We start from the raw sequence: 21,280 nt of genomic DNA on the forward strand, positions 1-21,280 counted from the left end.
TGTGCACACGCATAGCAGAAGATAACCGTGTGCACACGCATAGCAGATAATAACTGTGTGTACACGCATAGCAGATGATAACTGTGTGCACACGCATAGCAGAAGATAACCGTGTGCACACGCATAGCAAATGATAACAGGAATATTGACTGGCAGACTCATAACACCTACAACCTTGGAACAACCCAAATACCCATCCAGAGAGACAGAGACAGAGACAGAGAGACAGAGAGAGACAGACAGAGAGAGACAGACAGAGAGACAGAGACAGAGAGACAGAGACAGAGAGAGAGAGAGAGAGAGAGAGAGAGAGAGAGAGGAGGAGAAGAGAGGAGAGGTGAGGAGAGGAGAAGGAAGAAAGGAAGAAAATGAAAATGTCACCCATATAGAGGACAAGAGGACCTACTGAGAACACAACAAATGACCTACTTATATGTACAGTAACATTGATACATCCCGAAGCATTATGTAGCTTGAGTTACATAAAGCACAATAAAAAACAGCATGCTGTGTGATTCCATTTAAATGACATTCTAAAAATGACAAAAATCTAGGGGCTGAGAACTGTGGTATGTATCTTGGCTTTACTGCTGTTTATCTTCAATAATGTTTGCCAATCTCTACACTCAAGAAGATAAATTATATTGTATGTAAACTATATCTTAGTTTTTTTTTAAATATTTATTTATTTATTTTATTTATGAGTACACTGTAGCTGTCTTCAGACACACCAGAAGAGGGCATCCAATCTCATTACGGATGGTTGTGAGCCACCATGTGGATGCTGGGATTTGAACTCAGGACCTCTGGAAGAACAGTCAGTGCTCTTAACCACTGAGCCATCTCTCCAGCCCCCTATATCTTAGTTTTTAAAAAGATAAAAAGGATTTGAGAAAAGTGACGGGGAAGTTTGAACATGTGCATCACAGACACCTTGGAGAAGAAGCTGCAACACTGTGGCCACTTGTGGGAATTCTCTCAGCACCACGAGAGGTTCCTCAAATAAGGCTCTAAGTGATTTAAATGCAAGTCAATGGTTCAGCTATTCTGAAGTGAAGACCACAGTCACACTTGAAAGAAATTAGGATATGTTGCTCCCACGAGTGGTTCCTGTGGGGTCTTTTGTAATCAGAATGACTAAAGAAACATCCACATCCATGAAGCATGAATCCATGAAGCATGAAGCTGGCAGTGAATTCTTCTTGCTAATAAAATCACGGACATGAAGACATCAAATGCAACCCTCTTGCCAAAACCACACACCACCGTCTATCAATCATTTTGAGAAGGGCGGGGGGAGAGAGAGGAATGAAGAAAAAGAAGCCTAACCACGAGCAAGCCTCCAGATCTGCAGGTTTTCAGGAGAGTGGGTTGTGCTAAACGATACAGTAGGAGTACAGGAAGCAAAATGGAGGCTGTGAGACTCTGCAGAGCAAGCAAGCCTATTCCTTCAGCAAGACTCCAGGAAAGAGAATCCAGGGAGAGCAAGACTGACAATAGAGATAGTAAGAAACGGATTACCATTCAGTGGCTGTACCTTTTTAGGGGGTAACGATTAAAAATATAAGGTATAAGAACACGACAGTTGAGATAACGCAGGCAGTAATTTATATTGAGCAGTGGGCACTGCAATCCCAGCGTGCCCCGGCTCTGCTTACCAGAAGGCTTAATTATAATCGGGGGTGGGGGTGGGAACTCAGATAAAGTGGGACTGGCTGAGGACCCCGTCTGTTTTGCTCAGAGATGGATTCGTGGAAGCTTGTTATTTCTTCTCACCCTGCTTTTATATCTTTGGAATTTTCCAGAATGAAAACGTATCTTTAAAAAATAGCACTTATATAAGACTTCTCACAAACCTGTAACAAAAACGTTATCATCCACGCAGACAGGAAGTGGCACTGTAGAGGTAATCATTGGCCCCAGAGCTTGTAAGTAGGGTGTTGGACTCAAGCGTGGAGGCCCATCCTCAGACACTGTGTCTTATCTCTGCTTGTTTGATTGTGTTTTCTTCAAATCAGAAAAGGGCACTTCATGGGTTGTTTTTCTCTTCCCAGTGCTCTGACAGCTGTGATCCCTGAGGTAGTGGCACTCCTTTCAACCAGAGCCCCCCCCCCCGCCCCCAGTCCCCACTCAGTTCACAGTGCTCAGTTCTCCATCCATCCTCACGGACTAAAATGCGTCTGCTTTTGTTTGCTTCTCTTTCTCTCTTTCATTTTTCACTTTCTTCTTTCTGCCCTGTTGCCGTTTCTCCCTGGTCTTCCTCCTTCAGTTCACCAAGTGACTTGTCGCCCACTGCCTGTGCTCTAGACACCATCCCTTTGCCCCTCCCACTCTAGTGATGACTTAGGTACCTTTCCAAGCACTGGGCACAGCAAAGGAACCTTTCATTGGGCATGCGCAAAGCAGGAGCCTCGCTAAAAGCGCTCATAATTATGTGCTTGTTCTACTTCAAAGTTGCTGGGGAGAAAAGGCTGCCATCTTGAATGCTAAGGACGTCAAGGAGAAATGACCTCAGAAAGGAGAGTTTTATACCCCAAATATTCCATACTCTATACACCTGGAGGGGTTTTAATCTTCATCCCTATAGGCCTTGCTGCCTACCCAGGAAATGAGTACATTGAAGCCTTCAGGGACAACACTTAGATAACACTGTTTAGTGTACTGAAGACTAATCCATATCTTTCAAGGCACACAGCCTTAGACTGGAAGAGTCTTGTGGGCAGGGACCTTGCTGATCCAAATTTAGGCCTCCATGTAAAGATAAGGTGTGGTTGCAAGCTTTTACAGGATGTCAACACTTTGCCCGAGGCCCAGTGGATAAAGGTCTTTGCTGGCTCACCCGGCTACAGTACCGCACGAGAGAACGTGGTCTGAAGCGGTGCTTTTCACCTTTGGTGTTCTCTTCAGTCTTCCCACTTCCCATCATTATCTTTCCCAAGTACCTCACATAGACACTCGAGTTGTTTCCTCCTCATCAAGTCCTACCATCAACATGACAACCTTGAAAGACTAGCCAGTCCCCCAGTGCCCTCTACTGTAGTTGGGCAAAACCCTTTGCTGAAAAATTTCCACATCGCTTTCATCGACATTAATATTTCTAGATATCCATCTCAGACCGTTAGTAGTAAATGGCTCTTCATAAAATAGGAATGAGGGGGGCGGGCTGGACGGCTGGCTCAGCTTTTTAGAGAAAGTCCTGTTCTTGCAGAGGACCTGAATTTTGTTCTCAGCATGCACATAGGGCAGCTCACAGCTTCCTGTAGCTCCAGCTCCAGGACGACCCAAAGCCCCAGATCTTCATGGGCACTGGCATTCGTATGTCCGTATTCATGTACTGACACACATGTACACATAAATAAAAATAATAAGTCTTTTAAAAGAGAGAAAATGATGGGAATGGGGGAAGGGAGATGGACTGTCTTGTAAGCCTTATGACCAGAGTGGCATTCCCAGAACAGAAAAGGTGGAGATGGCGGTGTGCCTCTATAATACCAGACAGAGCTCTATGGCAAGATGGGAAGTAGAGGCAGGAGGAATGTGTAAGAACTTGTGTGTTTGAAGCAATGGCAGAAGCATCAAGAAGGACCCTAATTCAAACCCCAAACAACTCACAACAGAGAAACAAGGTAAAGAGAACTAACTCCCCCAAAGTCCTCTGACTGCATACATGCTGTGGTGTGTACTTACATGAATGTGCGCGCACACACACACACACACACACACACACACTGCAAAATGAGTTCAGATTATTCTATGCTCAGGGGAATGTGTGAAGATTGTTTTCAACTCTATGGTGATGTTACTGGTAGACTTGTTGATCCCGCCTCTGCTTTGTTAATCCTCCCTGACTCATGGGTTTTACTGTGAGAACTAATGCAACTTCGAAAAAGTGCTTTACTGTTTTGTCACAAGATCTTGTGCCAGGAAATCATTTCTAGGCATTGTCTGATAAAGTTGCTTTTGAAGTAGGCCCCAGAAAGCAGCAGAAGGTTTTGTATTGCTCTTAATCTCCAATGGTGATTTTTTAGAGCTTTTTTATGTGACTGTGCTTGGCAGACTTTGTGACTGATAATAATATCTAAGTAATTTGTAAAGAATCAAAAGCACACATGCACACATTTAAAAACACTAATAGATTATGTGATGTTTAAATTCCCGATAGATTAATGACGTTCTGCAGTGTAATACGCCTTTAAAACATGTCCAAAAGTCTTGCATAAACCCAAGATCTTTTGAATCCTTATCTGTAGTAATGTGGCAGGATTTAGTGACTCTCAGAAAAGGAAGCAGCTGGACAATTGCCATTCACTTGTTCTGCAGCACCATCTAGTGTTCATGGAGAAATATGCTTTTAAGCCTCTCTCTGCCTTGCCGGTTAAGAGAATCTTGCTGCTAAGAGTATCTATCTTCATGGATTACTATCTCTATGTGCCAGCCAATGCTGCTTAGAGATTACATCACCTTACGTCACTTTATATTAATTTCCAGGGTGAAGAATTATGCACTCAGTCACCCAATGAGAAGAATTGGTGTATGTATCAGTACGCATATGTGACATTTTATCTCAAGACTACTATCTTTATTTCCCAATAAAATAACCCATAGATGCTGGGACTTACTAGTTTACTTTAGCTTTACTTGCCCTTACAACAAACATCTTTAAATAGCCAAACATTAATTCTCCAGAATATTATAGCATTTACTATATAACATAACACATTCAAATGTCCTATTTGCTCCGAGATTGTCTTACATAATATTGCTCCCTTTTTGAAACTTCTAGCAAATTATTTACTGCTAGAAAAAGCCACAAAACATCATCTGGGCCCTGACATTCAGAGCTTTGCTACCCTAGAAGCTTAGGCAGCCCCTCGGTGGATGTGAAGGCTCAGAATTTCTGCACCCCACCCTGTCCTCCAAATCACACTTCTCACTTAAGATAGCCCAGGGTTGCAGATGCATGTAAAATTTGAGAGCAGCTATCTTAGAAATGTCTTCTCCTCATGCTCGTTGGACAGTGGTCAACCAAGACTGGAGACTTTCATCACAATTTCAGATTTACAATATTTTATTCTTGGAGAGAGTTATGTAACTCTCTCCTCCCCTCCTTCCCTCCTTCCCTCCTTCCCTCCCTCCCTCCCTCTTTGTCTCTGTCTCTCTCTCTCCCTACACACACACACACAGAGAGAGAGAGAAAGAGAGAGAGAGAGAGAAAGAGAGAGAGAGAGAGCGCGAGCGAGCCCAGGTCATAACCCAGGATTCCTAAGACTCTGCAATATCTGTGCTTCCAAATAGAGTCCTGTAACAGCATGTCCAGTGCTTCTACTTTAGTCAATCCAGTCAGGTAGCAATGTCAGTAGGATTCTATAAAACGGAGAGGAATTTAACTCTGTTAAACTCTGTTTAGCTTTTAAACCTAGCAGGCTAACTATGAAAATCAGAGTATTTACAGCCATTTGTTTCTTTTTGGCTAATGTTCGTTAGTTCATAATCTAATACCATTCCGAATTCACTCAAATTCCCTGAGACAGTTATCTAACCATTTCAGATAACAGAATAGACTTCAAAGTGCAAGGCAATCTCTTTACAGACTAAGGCTACTTTGGAAAGTATTTTAAGTGCATAATTATGATAAGCCAGGTTCTTACATATTACAAAATTCTCCCCTTTTCTAAAATCTGGGCTAATAGCTATTAAACATTTCAAATTCAAACTCCAAGGTAATATATTGTTGGTTCTTTTAAATTTTTCAAAATTTAAAAAGCAATAAATGGATTGTTCCACAGTCATGAAAATTATCACTGCAATTAACACATAGGTCCACAAGCTGGGCTTAATCCCGTTATCTCTGTGGTTCTAATTATTCAGGGCTTAAAGAAAGCAGAAGCTATTTGACCCGTGACTGGCCCTGCAGTCTGCTGGTGAGGGTATACAGTAACACACGCTGCAGCAAAACTCAGAGTTCCTAAACTGCAGATTATCATGTTGAACCTTTCTTGGATTGTCTTACGGGTCAACAGAGAATTCCAAGGTCACAGTTACAAGCTAGGACGGATTCACATCCCGGTGCCTCTTGTCTTCTGAATATATTCTACCTTCCTTTGTTTTTCTTGTAAATCCTTTCAACATCCACTAGCTTAATTGGGGTGAATGGAGTCTATGTCTCCCGCTAGGGCAAATGTCTTGATTGAATAATTAGTGTTAATTGACACAGGCACCTCTGTCCAAGGTATAAAGTGTCTTCATAGTTTATTTCATTATCTGCCTCTCTCCTCTCCGTTTTATAGAATCCTACTGACATTGCTACCTGACTGGATTGACTAAAGTAGAAGCACTGGACATGCTGTTACAGGACTCTATTTGGAAGCACAGATATTGCAGAGTCTTAGGAATCCTGGGTTATGACCTGAGCTGACAAATTATGAACTTTAACTTGAAAAACAATCCTTCAATGTACAAAACTTAGTAGCCTTTGTTCTTACAAGAAATGTGACATTCGACGTTTGTCACAGGTCCCTGGGCAGTCCATCCTGGGCCTGGGGTTCTGACTTCTGCATCCTAAAGGTTTGTTGGGGATGACAAAATTCCTTTGAGGGTCTAGAAACCATATCAAGCTGACAGAAGGACCAAATTATCCTAGAGCATCTACAGTAGAAGCCCAGGCCCTCAATCAGGAGGTGTTTCCCTCCAGCTTTGGATCCTTTCCAGAGAGCAGCCAGTGGGTGTGGAGAGCTCCCAGGGAACATGTGATCATGGTGGTACAATCCCTAGGAAGGGCTCATCTGAGAGCCTAGAGCAGCAGCTGGGGGAATACGTGCTTGAGCAGACAAGTAGGCTGCAAGGAGGATAAATACACTAGCATTTCTTTCTCTGTTACTGTTGTTATTAAAAGGGGCTTGTATGGGTGGGAAAATAGGTCTTTAGTTATGGAATCGTGGAACTTATTCAGAAGAGGCAGTGTGACAGCAGACTGATCTCTGTAATGCAAATGGCAGCTCTTTGCTGAGAGCCGTTGTGTAGAATGCTTGAGAACGTGGCAGTGACTTGGCAGGGAGATGGCAGCAAGGTTTTCTGGACCAACTGTCTCCTGCAGCTGTGAAAGACACACAGCCTGGCTGCCAAATGTTGGGCTCTTTTGTGCTTTGGCTGAGTTTAGTTCACTCCTATGGCAACTTGAGATTGAGCGTTCAGGAATATTGGTCTGGTCTGGACCATCGCCATCTCTTAGCAACCGAAGGAGATAGAAATTACCAGCTGGGTAATTTGATACTGGGAACTTGAAGGTCATGAAAATGGGATATAATGGCTGTTTGTGTTGAAGGGGGAGAAAAGGGGAAAATGATGTAATCCTAATGCGTAGAAATGTTTGGAATGCCACAGAGATTACAAAGGAAAATCCAGTTCAAACTGGACTCAGTCTCAGAGCAATTCAAGTTGGGCCAAGAAGTTTCTTTAAACATGTATATTTATGCTCAAAAATAAAACCCCTATGGGGTTTTGGAACAGCAGTATAGAAAATAGTTTATTCTGCTTTAATTTTCTCTGAGGTTGGCTTGTAGCTTTATTTACATTAAGTTTTGAAACAGCGATTTCAGAGTAACATAAATACAGGTTAGGGTTATATTGTTCTGATGTCTGAAGGCATTGGGTTACGGGGACCAGGATGATGATTGGGGCAGGGAGCACTGGTAAGGATGTTTCTTGGAAATGACAAGGTGCTGGAGATGTGCTTCCTGAATGCTTGCACTGTCTCCAGCTTACATGCACACCAGCTCTTCAAGGAATTGAATGTTGGGAAACTGGAAAGTAGAAGCCAAAGGAAATTCTTGATAACAAGTTGTTTTCCTTTTCCCTGGACCCAGTGAAGGGGCCATCTGTTTTTCAAGCTAGAAAAGCCAGAAAATATAGTGTTTGTTCCTGGAACGAGCCAAATTGTCATAATCTAATCAAAATACCAAAGCAGAGAGGGAGAAAGCGATAGAGGGATGGGGAAGCCGGGCATGGCATTTCCCGTTGCCCTTTGCATTCCTGTGGATTCATCCAGCTGTTCAGTAAGCCTGCCTAGACAAGATGCATTTGAAGGGAGTATGGATTACAGCCATGAGGACTAAAAATTCCAGGGTTTTGCATGACAGGTAACTGCCTGGTCTTGTTCTCGGGATAACTTGTTCATCTACTACACATGTGGCTTTCGTGCTGGCACAGTGGGCAGAGCACCCTGCTTTCCTTGTCTCCCTTAGTGCTTAGACTTCCTTGACACACTCTTACACAGTTGGCCATGGATCTAATGCAAACAGTAGAGCGCTCCTAGCTTTTCAACAGTGCTAAGAATGTTTAATTCCTTCCATGTGAAGGGTTTAGCGTTTGATTTTGTGATCCAACTTCCATGAGGTGAAGTAATAAATTTATTAACAAAAATAAACCTCTTTTTATACATCCACTTCCCTGTATCCCCAGCCCTCCAAGGCCCATACCCATCCAACTTGCGACAGAAGAAGCTGAATCACATGAAACCACTGGTTTTATAGGTTAGAAACGTTTTCACATTGGTTGTTACGCATAGCACAGACAAGCAGAACAGACAAACAAGTCCTCTGATATGAAAACACTGTAGGATCATGAACACTGTCATCAGGATTCTCTGAGAAGAGAAGGTCTCGGCAGTGACTCTCAACCTTCCCAATGCTACAATCCTTTAATACCGTTCCTCACGATGTGGTGACCTCCAGCCATAAAATTATTTTGTTGCTACTTGATAACTGTAATTTTGCTACTGTTATGAATTGTAATGTAAATATCTGATTTGTGGGATATTGGATATGTGGGATATTTGTGGGATATGTGACTCTTGTGAAAGGGAGACCCGAGAGTTAAGAACCACTGGTTTCAAGGCTTTAAGGTAGCCAGAATGATAGATTGCTTTGCAACCAAACTAAATCAAAAGGTGACACAAACAAAAGTTACAGGCAGTGTCCTGCAGAGCACAGTGTGTCCCCCAGAGCTGCCGGGGCTTGTAGATTACTTCTAGCTCAATGGATCTTGCATTTACTTTAAAAATTATTTTTCATATTCTATTTCCCCTCATATTTCAAAATGGTTCTGATTCTGAATCCGTGTTAAAATTCTATGCTCTTTGCTATGAAGAATGAAAAATATGCCAATTTTCAAAAAGCAGGTGGAAAGTTTAACCTTTTATTCCTTTGGAAAAGTCCAGTCACATTCATTTAAATTATACATACATACATATATATATATATATTTACATATACATATATATATACTTTCTGTGCCTCAATATTAATTATGTATATGTATATACACATACACATATAGTTTGAGGCTCAGGAAGTATATATTTTTAACTTTTCTGTCTTGAGATGAAGACATGAAGCTACAGCCAATGAATATATTACAAAAGGAATGGACATCATAGTTTTGTACTTTTTACTTTGCTTATCAACTTGTTGTGATAGTCACAGTAAAACTTTACTTGACATTTACGGTGTGGCAGGTGCCTGGGAAGCACCTCTTCCTAGTTCCATCTTCCTAGTTCTAACTCACAAAACAGATGGAAGAACTGAGAAAGTTTGCTCCCATGGAACTAAGGTTGTCAATGCAACCGACCTTCAAGCTGTCCTTGGACCTGCGTTGTTATTACTGTTTGTCCAGCCTTCACGTTGACTACACCTGATCACATTGACTGGGCACCTCCTTACTCAGTATGTTTAGTGAACTTTTTTGTTGTTAGTTCTTACGTTGTAGGTGGTGTTTGGGCAGGGCCTTCTGAAGGACTGCTGACGGGCATATTCACAGTTCGGTGAAGAGCAAAAGCAGCATTTTGTAACTTTTTCCATTGAACATAAGTGTCTTCTGCCTGTTTGTGGACAGTCGTAGCTTTGGCTATCTCTTCTGTTCCAGGCAGCTGAGCAGATCTGCAGGCACAAGGTATTTTCAGCTATCTTTCAAAAATAAAATTTGATGTGTGTATGTATGTATGCCGTGTACAAGGATGGGGATCTGTGCCCAGTGTGGACGGGTACACATGCGTGGAAGTCAAGAAGTTTTCAGACAGGGGTTCTCACTGTTGGGTCTGACCAATAATCTCCAGAAATCCTCCTGTTCCCATGTTCTTCAGCCCCCAGTGCAGGGCTATAGGTATATATGACCATGCTTTTTACTTGGGTTCTGGAAATCTAAAATTTAATCTTTATCTTATGCAGCAAACACTTTTACCCATGATTCATATTTATTTAGTTCATTTTAGAAGTGTCTCACCTGCATGTATGACTTTGCACTGTGTGTGCTCCTACTGCCACCAGAGACTAGAAGAAGATACTTGATCCCCTGGAACTGGCATTATAGATGATTACGAGCCATGAGGTAGATGCTGCAAACTGAACACAGGTCCTCTGTAAGAGCAGCAACCACTGAGCCATCTCTCCATCCCCCTCTGTCTCCTTGTAACATCCACAAAATTGTTTTATGTTCACAATTAACGAACAGTGCTTACACTTATAAATACTTATGTAATACCTTTACAGTTTTCTGCATTTAAACAGAAGGATTTTGTATATCATCTTTTGGTACACTTCTGTGGTGTGTTTTCACTGGTTTTCCGCTTTGCAGTGAAAAACAAACTGATGAAGATTCTGAGCTCATATGTTTACTGTTCCCATAGCACTCAGTCTTTCAAAGGATTATCTTCAGAAGATTATCTCCTGGGAAGGAGAGTGTATATCTAGAAGCATTTCCTTGGAGTTGAGAGGCAGGGTAGAAATGCACGGGGCCCTTTATTCAGGTGCCCTCAAAGCCACACTACTTAGACAAGAGCAAACAGCCAAGTGAAGGCTTGACAATGCTAAGTGACTTCCCCTGTACGATTGACTCTTGAAGATGTATTGATCTGTACAGCAATGCAAACGCTGAATGCTAGCCTGATTTCCCACAATCCACTCTTACCTCACTGCGTTTTACTTCTTTCAGATGAAGATTCAAATTCTTATTTTACCGGGCCCCAAGCTAAAGGTCTTTCTGAATTGCCAGAGTTAAAGAAAACAGATAAAATCCTTGAGTGGAAGCAGATGAATACAGCATTCCTTCACATCTCACCGGAAATAGCTGGAGCTGGAGGATTGCAGCTCAGTCCTGAGGCAATTCGACTTCCTTATGTGTATGGATGTCCACCTGACAAACTCTTTAATGCCACAGTTCCTAGACTAGTGTTGTATCATGAACTTGCAAAAATACTGTGTCATAGTCACTGTGCTGGTCCTTCCCACACTAGATTTAGCCAGTTTTTCAATGATGCAGCATTATTTTGTTTTGTTTTAGAGATCCTGCAATGACTGAGAGGCAATATAGAGTGGTGGCTAGGGGCATGGATTCTTAGGGCATGTATTAGTCAGGATTCTCTAGGGGAGTATAACTTATAGAATGAATATCTGTATGTGTGTATAGACTATATATAAAGTCCACATATATAGCAAGTATATCTATCTATATATGTATATATATGCCATATATGTATACACACATATATATAGTCTGCATAGATAGCAAGTCCATATATGTATATGTGTGTATATGTGTATACATATATATTATGTATATGTGTGTGCACATATACATACATATATGTGTATGTGTGTGCACATATACATACATATATGTGTGTGTGCATATATACATACATACATACATACGTGTGTGTGTGTGTGTGTGTGTGCGCATGCGCACATGCTATGGTCCAAATAATTCAACATTGGTTGCCTATGAATGGAAAGTCCAAGGATCTAGATGTTCATTTCACAAGGCTAGATGTCTCAACTGGTCTTCAGTACTTGGCAGAACCATGAGGAAGTAGGCTCTAATGCCAGTAGAGGAATGGACTTGTTATCAAGAATGAGAATAAATAGGCTAAGGGAGAGAGAGTTTCTTTCTTCCATGTCTTTTATATCGGTTGCCAGCAGATGGTGTGGCCCAGATTAAAGATGAATCTTCCTACCTCAAAATATCTAAATTAAAGTTGTATCTTCCCTCCTCAAAGATCCAGATTAGAAGTTTGCCTTTTCATTTCAAATGATTTAATTAAGAAAAAAACCTTCACAAATATGCTTAATCATTTGGGTTTCAGTTAAATCCACATGTAGTCAAGTTGACAACTAAGGGTAGCCATCACAGGGTGCAACTGTCTGGATCCAAATTCCAGATCTTCTTCTTATGTGCTGTGTAGAGTGGCCTTCTATGCCTTATTTTCCTCCTCTGTAAAATGAGGGTTATAACGATAGCTTATGTCTCCTAGGACTGCAAGGACCATTAGAATGACTAATATCTGTGAGATGCTGAGGAAAATGCCTAGGATGGAAAGTACTATGTAAATGTAGCTAACATGATGGGAGAGGCTTGGAGTCTTCTACAAATGGGCATTACCATCCCAGAGCTTAGCCTTTAAAATGAATCTTTTACACAGTTTGACAGACCTAGTAGTCATCCCTGCTAAACATCAAAGTCAACCTCAGACTTAACACGTAGGCATATGCTGAGTATTGCCGTGTATGGAGTCTTAAATTTCCTTTTTCTTTTCTTCTTTCATCTTCTCTTGATAATATAAAAGATGTAGTTTCATCAGCACCAAGAGATGGAACCAGGAAGATCAGTAGTTCGGGATCATCTTCAGATACATAGCAATTTTGAGGCTAGCCTGGAATACATGAGCACTGTCTCAAAAATCAAATGCAATCAAACAAATATGGTGTCTCACAGTATTATCTGGGATATTCACAGTAGACTTAAACCATCCCCCTGCATCAACCTCATAATTGGATCTATAGCTTCTTAAATTTTTTGTCAGTTATTAAGAGCCAACATTAGTGAATGTTGTTGCCAAGAAGTATCACACACATGTTTTAGTCAAGGAAAAATACTGTGTGATTGCCATAAAATCTTTCAGGAAGTTATTCCCTTCATATCTACGAGATCATGAGTCAACGTCAGGAAGACAAATATTCTCTCACCAGCAGATGTTTGGAAGATTGGATAATTTAGTGAGCGCTGAGGAAGAAGTTTCCAAAGCTCCGTTTGGAGTCAAGATGTAAAGGAGTGACAGTTAACCTAACAGCCAATGGGCGATAACAGTTATAAAAATAGACTGTCTACAGATGGGCAAGCCAAGTGAGAGAGAAGACCATTAGAGGACAGCCCACCGTCACAGAACTCAGACAGCATGACTGGGTGCAAGAAATGGATAATTAGTGTGTAGTTAGAGTGAATCTGAAACGTGTGTCTGCTCAAGGTGCCAGCTGAGAAGCTAGTTGACTGTCCATATAGAGAAGATGGGAAGCTCACAAGACACAGAAGCTCCATTGAGATGACCAGATACGAAGAGAAGTGAATACGGCTTTTCAAAGTGGGAAGCCTGAGGGATAGATGGAGGCTGGCTACACAGGTAGATGGAAAGATGGGCTATAGTAGAAGATGGAAGAATTTCCTTAGTACAGCGGTTAGAACCTTCTGGTTTCTCCTGAGCTATCCTATTCGGTACAGGATAAAATTAGTATGTAGGAGGGAGGAGCTACTCTCAGGTCATAAAGAATTAAGAAAAATAGACTGAGGGGGAGGGAGAGGGATGCTCATTCCTATTTCCGTGAAAACTTTTGATGTGTTAAAAGAGCCCTAACAATATGGGGTGAGTACTTTCTGAATAAAAAGAATTCTATTGACTCGGACTTAGACCTAAGAACATGTGGCTTTTACTAAGTAAATAGCAACTTCTTACTTGGATACATTTTTAGTATTGCATGTAATTGCTTTTAAAGGTCATGTGTGGGCCATCAAGGTTACTGAGCAGATGAGGACTCCTGGATCTCTGGAACTCATATAGTAGAAAGAGAGAACTGACTTCATCAGGTTGCTCTCTGACTTCTCCATGTGTGCTGTAGCAACCCATCCATCCATAATACAAAGACAAATAAATAAATGGTTCATTTGTTTTAAAGACACTTGTATTCATTAGGAAGATGGAGCTGTCAGTAAGGTGCCTACCCCTCCCTCAATTATAAGGATCAGGGTCTCCAGCACCCATTATGCTATGGTGGGCACAATGTCTGTAACCCCAGAGCTGGAGACACAGGCTTGTAGGTCACTGAAGCTCACTAGTCAGTCTGAATTGATGAACTCCATGTTCACTGAGAGACTGTCTCAGCAAATAAGATGGAGAGTGGATGAAAAAGGCAGTCAATGTACAGCCTACACACACACACACACACACACACACACCACAAGTGTGGGGGAGAGAGAGACATATATACAAAGTTACTAGTATTGTTTCCTCCTGATAAGAATAATACATTTTGTTATAAACACTATCTACGACCTACTAGTATTATTACCATTTTGATGAATTTCCTTTTTCTAATTCTCATCTTTATGTATTAAATCTGACTTGGATCCCATCAAAATTTTAGACTTTATTTCTTTAACTTAGTATTATATTCCTAGTTTGTTTTTTCCTCCTTGACATGGACTCAGAACTGGGCCAAGATTACGTCTTATGACACTCGTGCGTAGGAAGTCTCTAATAAGTTTACAGTGAAGGAGTTTTGTTACAGTCTAAACAGAGTCCTAAATATCTGTGAGCAGAGCCATCAAGAATGTAACCGGAACTGCTGTAGCAGAGAGCCCCAAGGTTACTATGCCTTTTCAACTGTGTAAGAATGTAACAAGAAGGTGCCACATATGAATGCGGAAGTGTGCCCTCAGAATACACTGTCAAAGAGTGTCTTGATTTCCCAACCTCTAGAACTGTGAGAGATATATCTTGTTATTTGAAGACTACCTCGTTTATGAATGCCAGCCCAAGTGAAGGAATGAGATTCACAAATCATACCAAGATGTGGAGGTGCCGCTGTGACAACTCAAAGTGTGAAAGTGGGTTTGGAACCAAGTAATGAGTAGAAACTGGAGGAGGTTTACAGTGGAGCTTCAGAAAGCCTGAATTCTCCTTTGTCAGGGCGACTGCTGAAAACTGAAGAGAGCAGGAAGTAGTAAAGAAAGCCTCAGGTTACTAAAGAGCACCTAGGTAGCGTAGAATATCAGTAGAAATGTAAGTGGTTAAGGCCATCTTAGTAAATCTGAGAGATAAATGAGGAACAGGTCCAGGGCAACAGCGGAATGACCAGCCTTACTCTGGAGCAATGCATTCTTGGCTGAATTGGATTGTGTCCTGGCATTCTCCGGGAGGTAGAAAGTGTCAATAATGAAAACAGAACCTTCTGAACCATGCAGGAGGAGCCTGCTTAGTAAGATGCTGGTAAAGGGAACTGACTTAAAGATGGAGTTATTAAAAAGGAAAGTGTAACTTAAAAACAGTAAATTGAGAAATCATAAGAAGGCCTGTTTGTGAGAAGGCAAAGATGGTGACATAGCCACTTAACAAGGACAAGGAAGCTGGATATAAGACATCCAACCCAGTATCTGTGGCCTCCAAAGCTGACAGAAACATTTCTATCACTCACAGCTTCTTAGTGATGGTGTTTTGTTATAGCAGCCCACCCAGACTAAGAGTTTCAAAGTCCTTATCTTCCTTACGCTGGAGTTAGGATGACTTAGGCCTTTGAGGCAAGTTAAGGGTTTGTGATGCACACTGAATTGTGAGAAGATGAAACAGTATTTCTGCAAATTCAAGGAAGCTGGACCTTGGAATTGGGGTTATTGATCTTAATAGTTTTGCTTTGGAGGTGTCTGATAAAACTTTAGTCTCTTTTCTTTTTTTATTTTTAAAGACTTATTTATTTTTATTTTATGGGTATGATTGTTTTGACTGTGTATGGACATGTGTGTGTGTGTGTGTGTGTATGTGTGTGGTGTGTATTCATGTGTGTGCCTGGTGCTCCTGGAGACTACTATAAGACACTCAATCTATCCCCTGCAACTGGACTTACAGACAGTGGTGAGCCATCATATGATGCTAGGAATCCAACCCAAGTCCTCCAGGAGAGCAGGCAGTGAGTGCTCTTAACAAGTGAGCCCTAATTCAGCCTCACTTTTTCGTTTTTTTTCTAAGTTATACAATCATAAGGAAATTTTTTTCCTTAGGAGAATTATCAGTGCTGTGTCAGATATCTAAAGAGACAAAGCAAATTATCCCTCAGTGAAGACTGAATATCATCTCTAAATAAGAGAGGCTTTTGGCGACAGTTGAAGAGGAAAAACCTTGCAGCTGATGTAAACAATGAACTCTCCTCTATGGGGTCTTGCACTAATGAAAGATCTCTGTCCAGCCCCAGAGACTTATGACTGAAACAACATCACCATGTGGGGACTCACGGGGTCTATTTTCCTCAGCATCCATGCCTACTCACAGTGAGGGTACCCATTCACAGTCACGCTGTCTGATGTTTCTTTCCGTGGTTTGGTGACAATAGTGTAAATTGACTCATCCAGCTATTCTGAGGGAAGAAAGCAGTTCAGTAGAGCCAAAAGTTTTGTAGATGCCAAACAAAGACTTTTAAAATTGGCTTCCGCTCACCATTGGTTTGAATTTAGATTTTACTGTGATAGACCATGGTTCAGTATTTAACAAATACTAAAGGAGGCCACACTCTCAGGAACGGAGCTCCCAGCGCTCTCCCTCCTTCAGCTCAGGTTGATCCTCCTCACTCTCCTTCATCGCCTGAATGTGCTTCTGGACAGGAATGTGTCTATGTGGTTTTCCAGTTACCCGCAGAGAGAATTAGTGGATATAAAGTTTCATCTATGATAAAGGTATCTTAAAATATGCTGTATTTCTTTCTTATATAAAGATCGTTGTAACCCTGGCAATGGGCAAAGAGACACCTTGTTAGTAGTGTTTTCCTCGTGTCGGGGACACAGCAGATGACAGTCCTTTTTTCATCCTAGCTTGATGCCTGGCTTGGTGGCCCAAACTATCTCATGCCTAGGACACACAAAAATCAAATCAAATACAGGAAGCACAGTACAGGAGGAGGAAGACAGAGACTTTGCAGACCACCATGCTACCCACAGACCTGCTCTCCTGTGCACAGCACTTGTGGGCCACAAACACCTGCTTGCTGTCACTCCACCCAGCACAGATGGAGGATGTCACCCAGGGTTCATCAGCTACGTGCCCAGCCTGGAGCAGGAGCCACCACAATGTATGGTCAGAAGAAAAGGAAAGGGAAGTAGAACAACTTGAATGTTATGAAGAGAGATGGGACTGGAGACTTGAAGGAGGAATGGACAGTTTTGAGCCAGCCCTGCCACCAGGGGCCATGATGAAATTCCAGCTTAAGCTGTCACTGAGGGCCATGGCTATGTAGCAGCAGGGGTCGGTGTCAGTGTCCATGGCTCACTAGAGAACATGGGGATTCCCTGGTTGGGGCAGTCCCTGGGGACCACGTGGCTATCCAAGGACTGTGCATAGCTGGTCCTGCCCTTCTCAGGATGCAGCACTCTGGAGAGCTGGCCCTATCTCTCACTGCTGGCAGCACTTGGGGGAGCGGGACCTGCACCTTGCCCAGGCAGCACAGTAGAGCTGGCCCTTGTGACCGGGGTATGGCTGCGCTGCCCTGAGGGTGTGAGTCCTAACCCCACCACTTCCACTTGTCTGCCATAGGGTGGCACAGGCATAGGGATGATTTGCCCCTTCATTTCTGCCATCTCCAGGCCATGAACTCTGAGCTTCGGAGAGTTAGCCCTGCCCTTCACCAGCTGCAGCACGCAGGAGCGTGAGCCCTGACCTTTGTCTGGGCACCACAGTAGAGCTGGCCCTGGTGGAAGAGGTGCAGGTGAGCCACCCTGGAGGGCGAAAGTGTGGGAGAGCTGGTATGAGAGAGCTAGCCCTGCCCCCTCACTGACTGTAGCACTTGGGAGGGTAGGCCCTGCATCTTGGTGGCACTGGCCCTGATGACAAAAGCTTGGATGAACCAGCTCCACAAAGACTGCAGCACTTGGGAGAGTGGGATAGCCCCTCCCCCAGCCCCAATCCCCATACCTTGACTGTGACTAAAAGCTGGCTCTGCAGATGTTGAGTAGGAATGGAAGGGCCTGAGGGCAGGAGAGCTGACCCTGCCTCCTACAGACGGTGGCACTGGGTGGCCTAGCCAGAGCAGTGGTGTCTGATCAGCTCGGCTGCCACCCAGGCCCAGGTCCAAGGCTCTGAGTCGCCCTATCCCCACATCTCTACCATCTATGAACGGTTCATCCAGCTGTTCCAAAGCTGCAGGATCTCCCTGACCCAAGGCAGCAGCAGGAATGACCCGGAGCAGTCCTGGTGAGGATACAATATTAATGGTATTACGGGAAACCAGGGGTCTCAGACCAGACTGATGAGTCATTGCAACGGACATTTGCAAGTGAAGCTACGTGACCAGAGGGATATACTATGGGACACACCGTGACACACTACAGCTTCCATGATGTTTTTATGCTTCGTTGTTGTTTATTTGTCTGTGTTTGTTTTATGGGGTGGAGGTTGCAAGGATGGTTATGCGGGGATGAGAAGATGAACGGGACTAGGGTGCATGATGGGAAACTCAGAAGGAATCAATAAAACGTTTTTAAAAATGTTATATAAAATCAAGTCAAATAAGATTTTTTTTTCCGTGTTCTGTAGTGAGAACGTCTATTGACCATTGAGTGTTTTAGTCATTTAGACTTTTGGTCTATGTCAACATTCTTATTGATACAGCCTTTATTGACTACCGTAGGTGGCCAGCTATCTTACCTCGCAGAATATTTTGGAGTTAATATATAAAGATTTAGTTTTTATATTTAGTTTTTTTTGGTTGATCGATGACTCAATAATAATAAGTCAAAGAGTCAAAATTCTTAAGGTGGTAAGCAGAATGGCTTCCCATGGAGACGTACCATTTCTCCTACCACAGTCCTCTCTAGGGGGCAGTTCTGCTGTCTGCCTCCTTCTAGAGTGAATGCATCTAGCCATGCCCCTTAGCACAAAAGCAAGCTGTAGCATTGCTGAGCCCCTAGGAAGAGCAGGTCTCCCAGTTACCCAATCTCTGTCCTCTTACATCAGTTATCCCAGCCTCTGTCATTCAGTGTCCACTCCATAATGAGAGATCCATCATCTTAGAGGATAATATCATACTTCAGTCTGCCCATTTTAGAACTTCAGATAATTGTAGGCATATAGGATGTATCTTTATGTATTTGGCTTCCTTTGCTCAAGTGTTTATGATTTATAAAGTTTATCAAGTGCTTTTCCCCCTGAACATATTGAGACCATATGATTAGTCATTTTTTAAAAATATTAATCTGACGTTGTTTCCCAGAATGTGTCCAATTTTTGTACACACACACACACACACACACACACATTTTCTCTCTGAAAGCCTGGATTTTCTCCACTATCCCTCCTTCTTGGTGGGCTCTGAGCTTGTCTTTCTCTCTCTAACATTGAAGTCTATTTGAACTTTGTCTCAATATTCTCACCTCTCAGTTGTGCTTATAAATCTGTCTGAGAAGATGGTGACAATGCCTTCCCTCTGAGTTCCAGTCTGGATGAGATCTTAAACTCTGGATTCCCCCTCTGTTCTGGAAGCGGTTCTCTGATATCCTCTGGCTAATTTTTCTTCTCTATCTTTCTAGTTTTCCTCAGTGTGGTAGGCTGGTGTCTATAAGCTAGTCTGCCATAACCAGAGGTAAAAATCACACAAAAATGGAAAGCTAGTATACTGTTAGAGCGCCATAGTATTGTCAGAGGAAAATAAGTCCTCATGAAGTCCATGTCTCTGGGAGGAGCAAAGGACCTCGCATCCTACCAGCCCTTTTGCTGGGGTGCCACTAGAAAGTGTCCTTCCTCAATTGCTTTGTGCCTCTGTCCAGATTCTTCGTTCTGGGGTCACCCAGTAACTCATGACAGGAAATGAGGAACTCTGTTCACAGCTTCTCTGTCTGTCCCCACAGTAGAGCCTGTCGGTCACTGAATCATGCCTTTTGTAGTCCCCTGGTGGTTTCACTTTGTTTTGTTTTAATACATTTGTTCACTTCGCCTCAGCCCCACCGCCTTTGCTTGGGCCCGACTGTGGTAGCTGTTCGTGTTTTGAAGTCCCCATTCCCACTCCCTGTCAAAGCAAGGAAAGGTCTTGCTAAAATGTGAACCAGACCTAAGCCTTCAGCACTGTGTTTAAATCTAGCAGTGACTGCTGCAGCCCTCTGTACAGCACTGCATAGATTGTACTCATGGCCTTGCAGCATATACGGCGGCCAGGCAGTTTGTGCCATGGGTACTAAGAGATCTCTGTCCTTTGCTCAGGGGCTGCCCTTTTCTGGCTTGTGACTAGAACAAAGGATGACCTTTTAGGTTTGTTTCCTCTACAATAAGAGGAAATTGCGTCAGAAGATTTCCAATTCTGGAGATTTTGTGATTCTGAGCCGTTGGCTTAAAATGTAGCATGTATCCTTGTGAGAACCGAGCGTATGTCTACAGCAATACCTATACTAGGTTGTAAGCATTGCATAGAGTATGTTGTTCTGGTTTATTTTTTGTTGCAGTGACAAAAAAAAAATTCTGACCAAAAGTAGCTCAGGGATTTATTTACACTCACAGTTCAGATTAGGGTCCATCCTGTGGGAAGTTGAGGCAGGAACTCCACAGCAGGTGTCCTGGCTATTCCACACAGCTTTATTGCCAACCGAGAACTTCATCTCACACGCAAAGAAGTGGACAGAAAAAGCCAGCATCCACTCCACTAGCTTCTTCCACAGTTCAGAACAGCCTGCTGGGATGGGCTTCTCCTCTCGCTCTCAGGCGTACAGGTCTCACAGGCAGCAGCTTCTCTCTTGAGTGCCTTCCTACCAGCCCCTGTGGTTCGCTTATTCTCTATGAGGATGACACACTGTCTACTTGGCCAAGCAGGCAACTAACTTTTTGGAACTTGACTTCCATTAACCAACTTCTCTGAGTCAGGGGATGCAGTTTCTTCTTCCTGTCCTTGGATCAGCAGGTAGCTCTAAGCTCCTTAAACTGCACTGCATTTATTCAACTGTTCCTCTCTGAGGTCCCTGAGGACCGAAACAATATTCCTTTCAAACTATTTCAAACTATTCTATTCTTATATAATGAACATTGAACTAATTAATTTTTATTTAAACGAATGGATGTCTTATACTGAATGCTAGTCAAGAAATTGAATTTTCTTATAGAGATCTTAAATGTATTAGCCTTGTATCTAAAGCACCAAGTTCTTACATTTACACAGAGACACACATGCATGCACACACACACACACACACACACACACACACGGAGGGAGGGAGGGAG

General features: G+C 42.6%; 1 protein-coding gene and 1 non-coding gene across 2 annotated transcripts in view; both read left to right on the forward strand.

The window, feature by feature from the left end:
* The window catches only part of Akap6 (A-kinase anchoring protein 6), a 414,932-nt gene that overhangs the window by 117,593 nt on the left and 276,059 nt on the right, over positions 1-21,280 (forward strand). The gene's annotated exons all lie outside the window — the stretch shown is intronic.
* Positions 16,807-16,946, forward strand: LOC114612537. The gene has a single exon (XR_003710041.1). It is a non-coding gene; the product is annotated as a small nucleolar RNA SNORA48 (small nucleolar RNA).

This window comes from Grammomys surdaster, unplaced genomic scaffold (assembly GCF_004785775.1).
Source record: "Grammomys surdaster isolate TR1022 unplaced genomic scaffold, NIH_TR_1.0 126163, whole genome shotgun sequence".
Lineage (NCBI taxonomy): Eukaryota > Metazoa > Chordata > Mammalia > Rodentia > Muridae > Grammomys > Grammomys surdaster.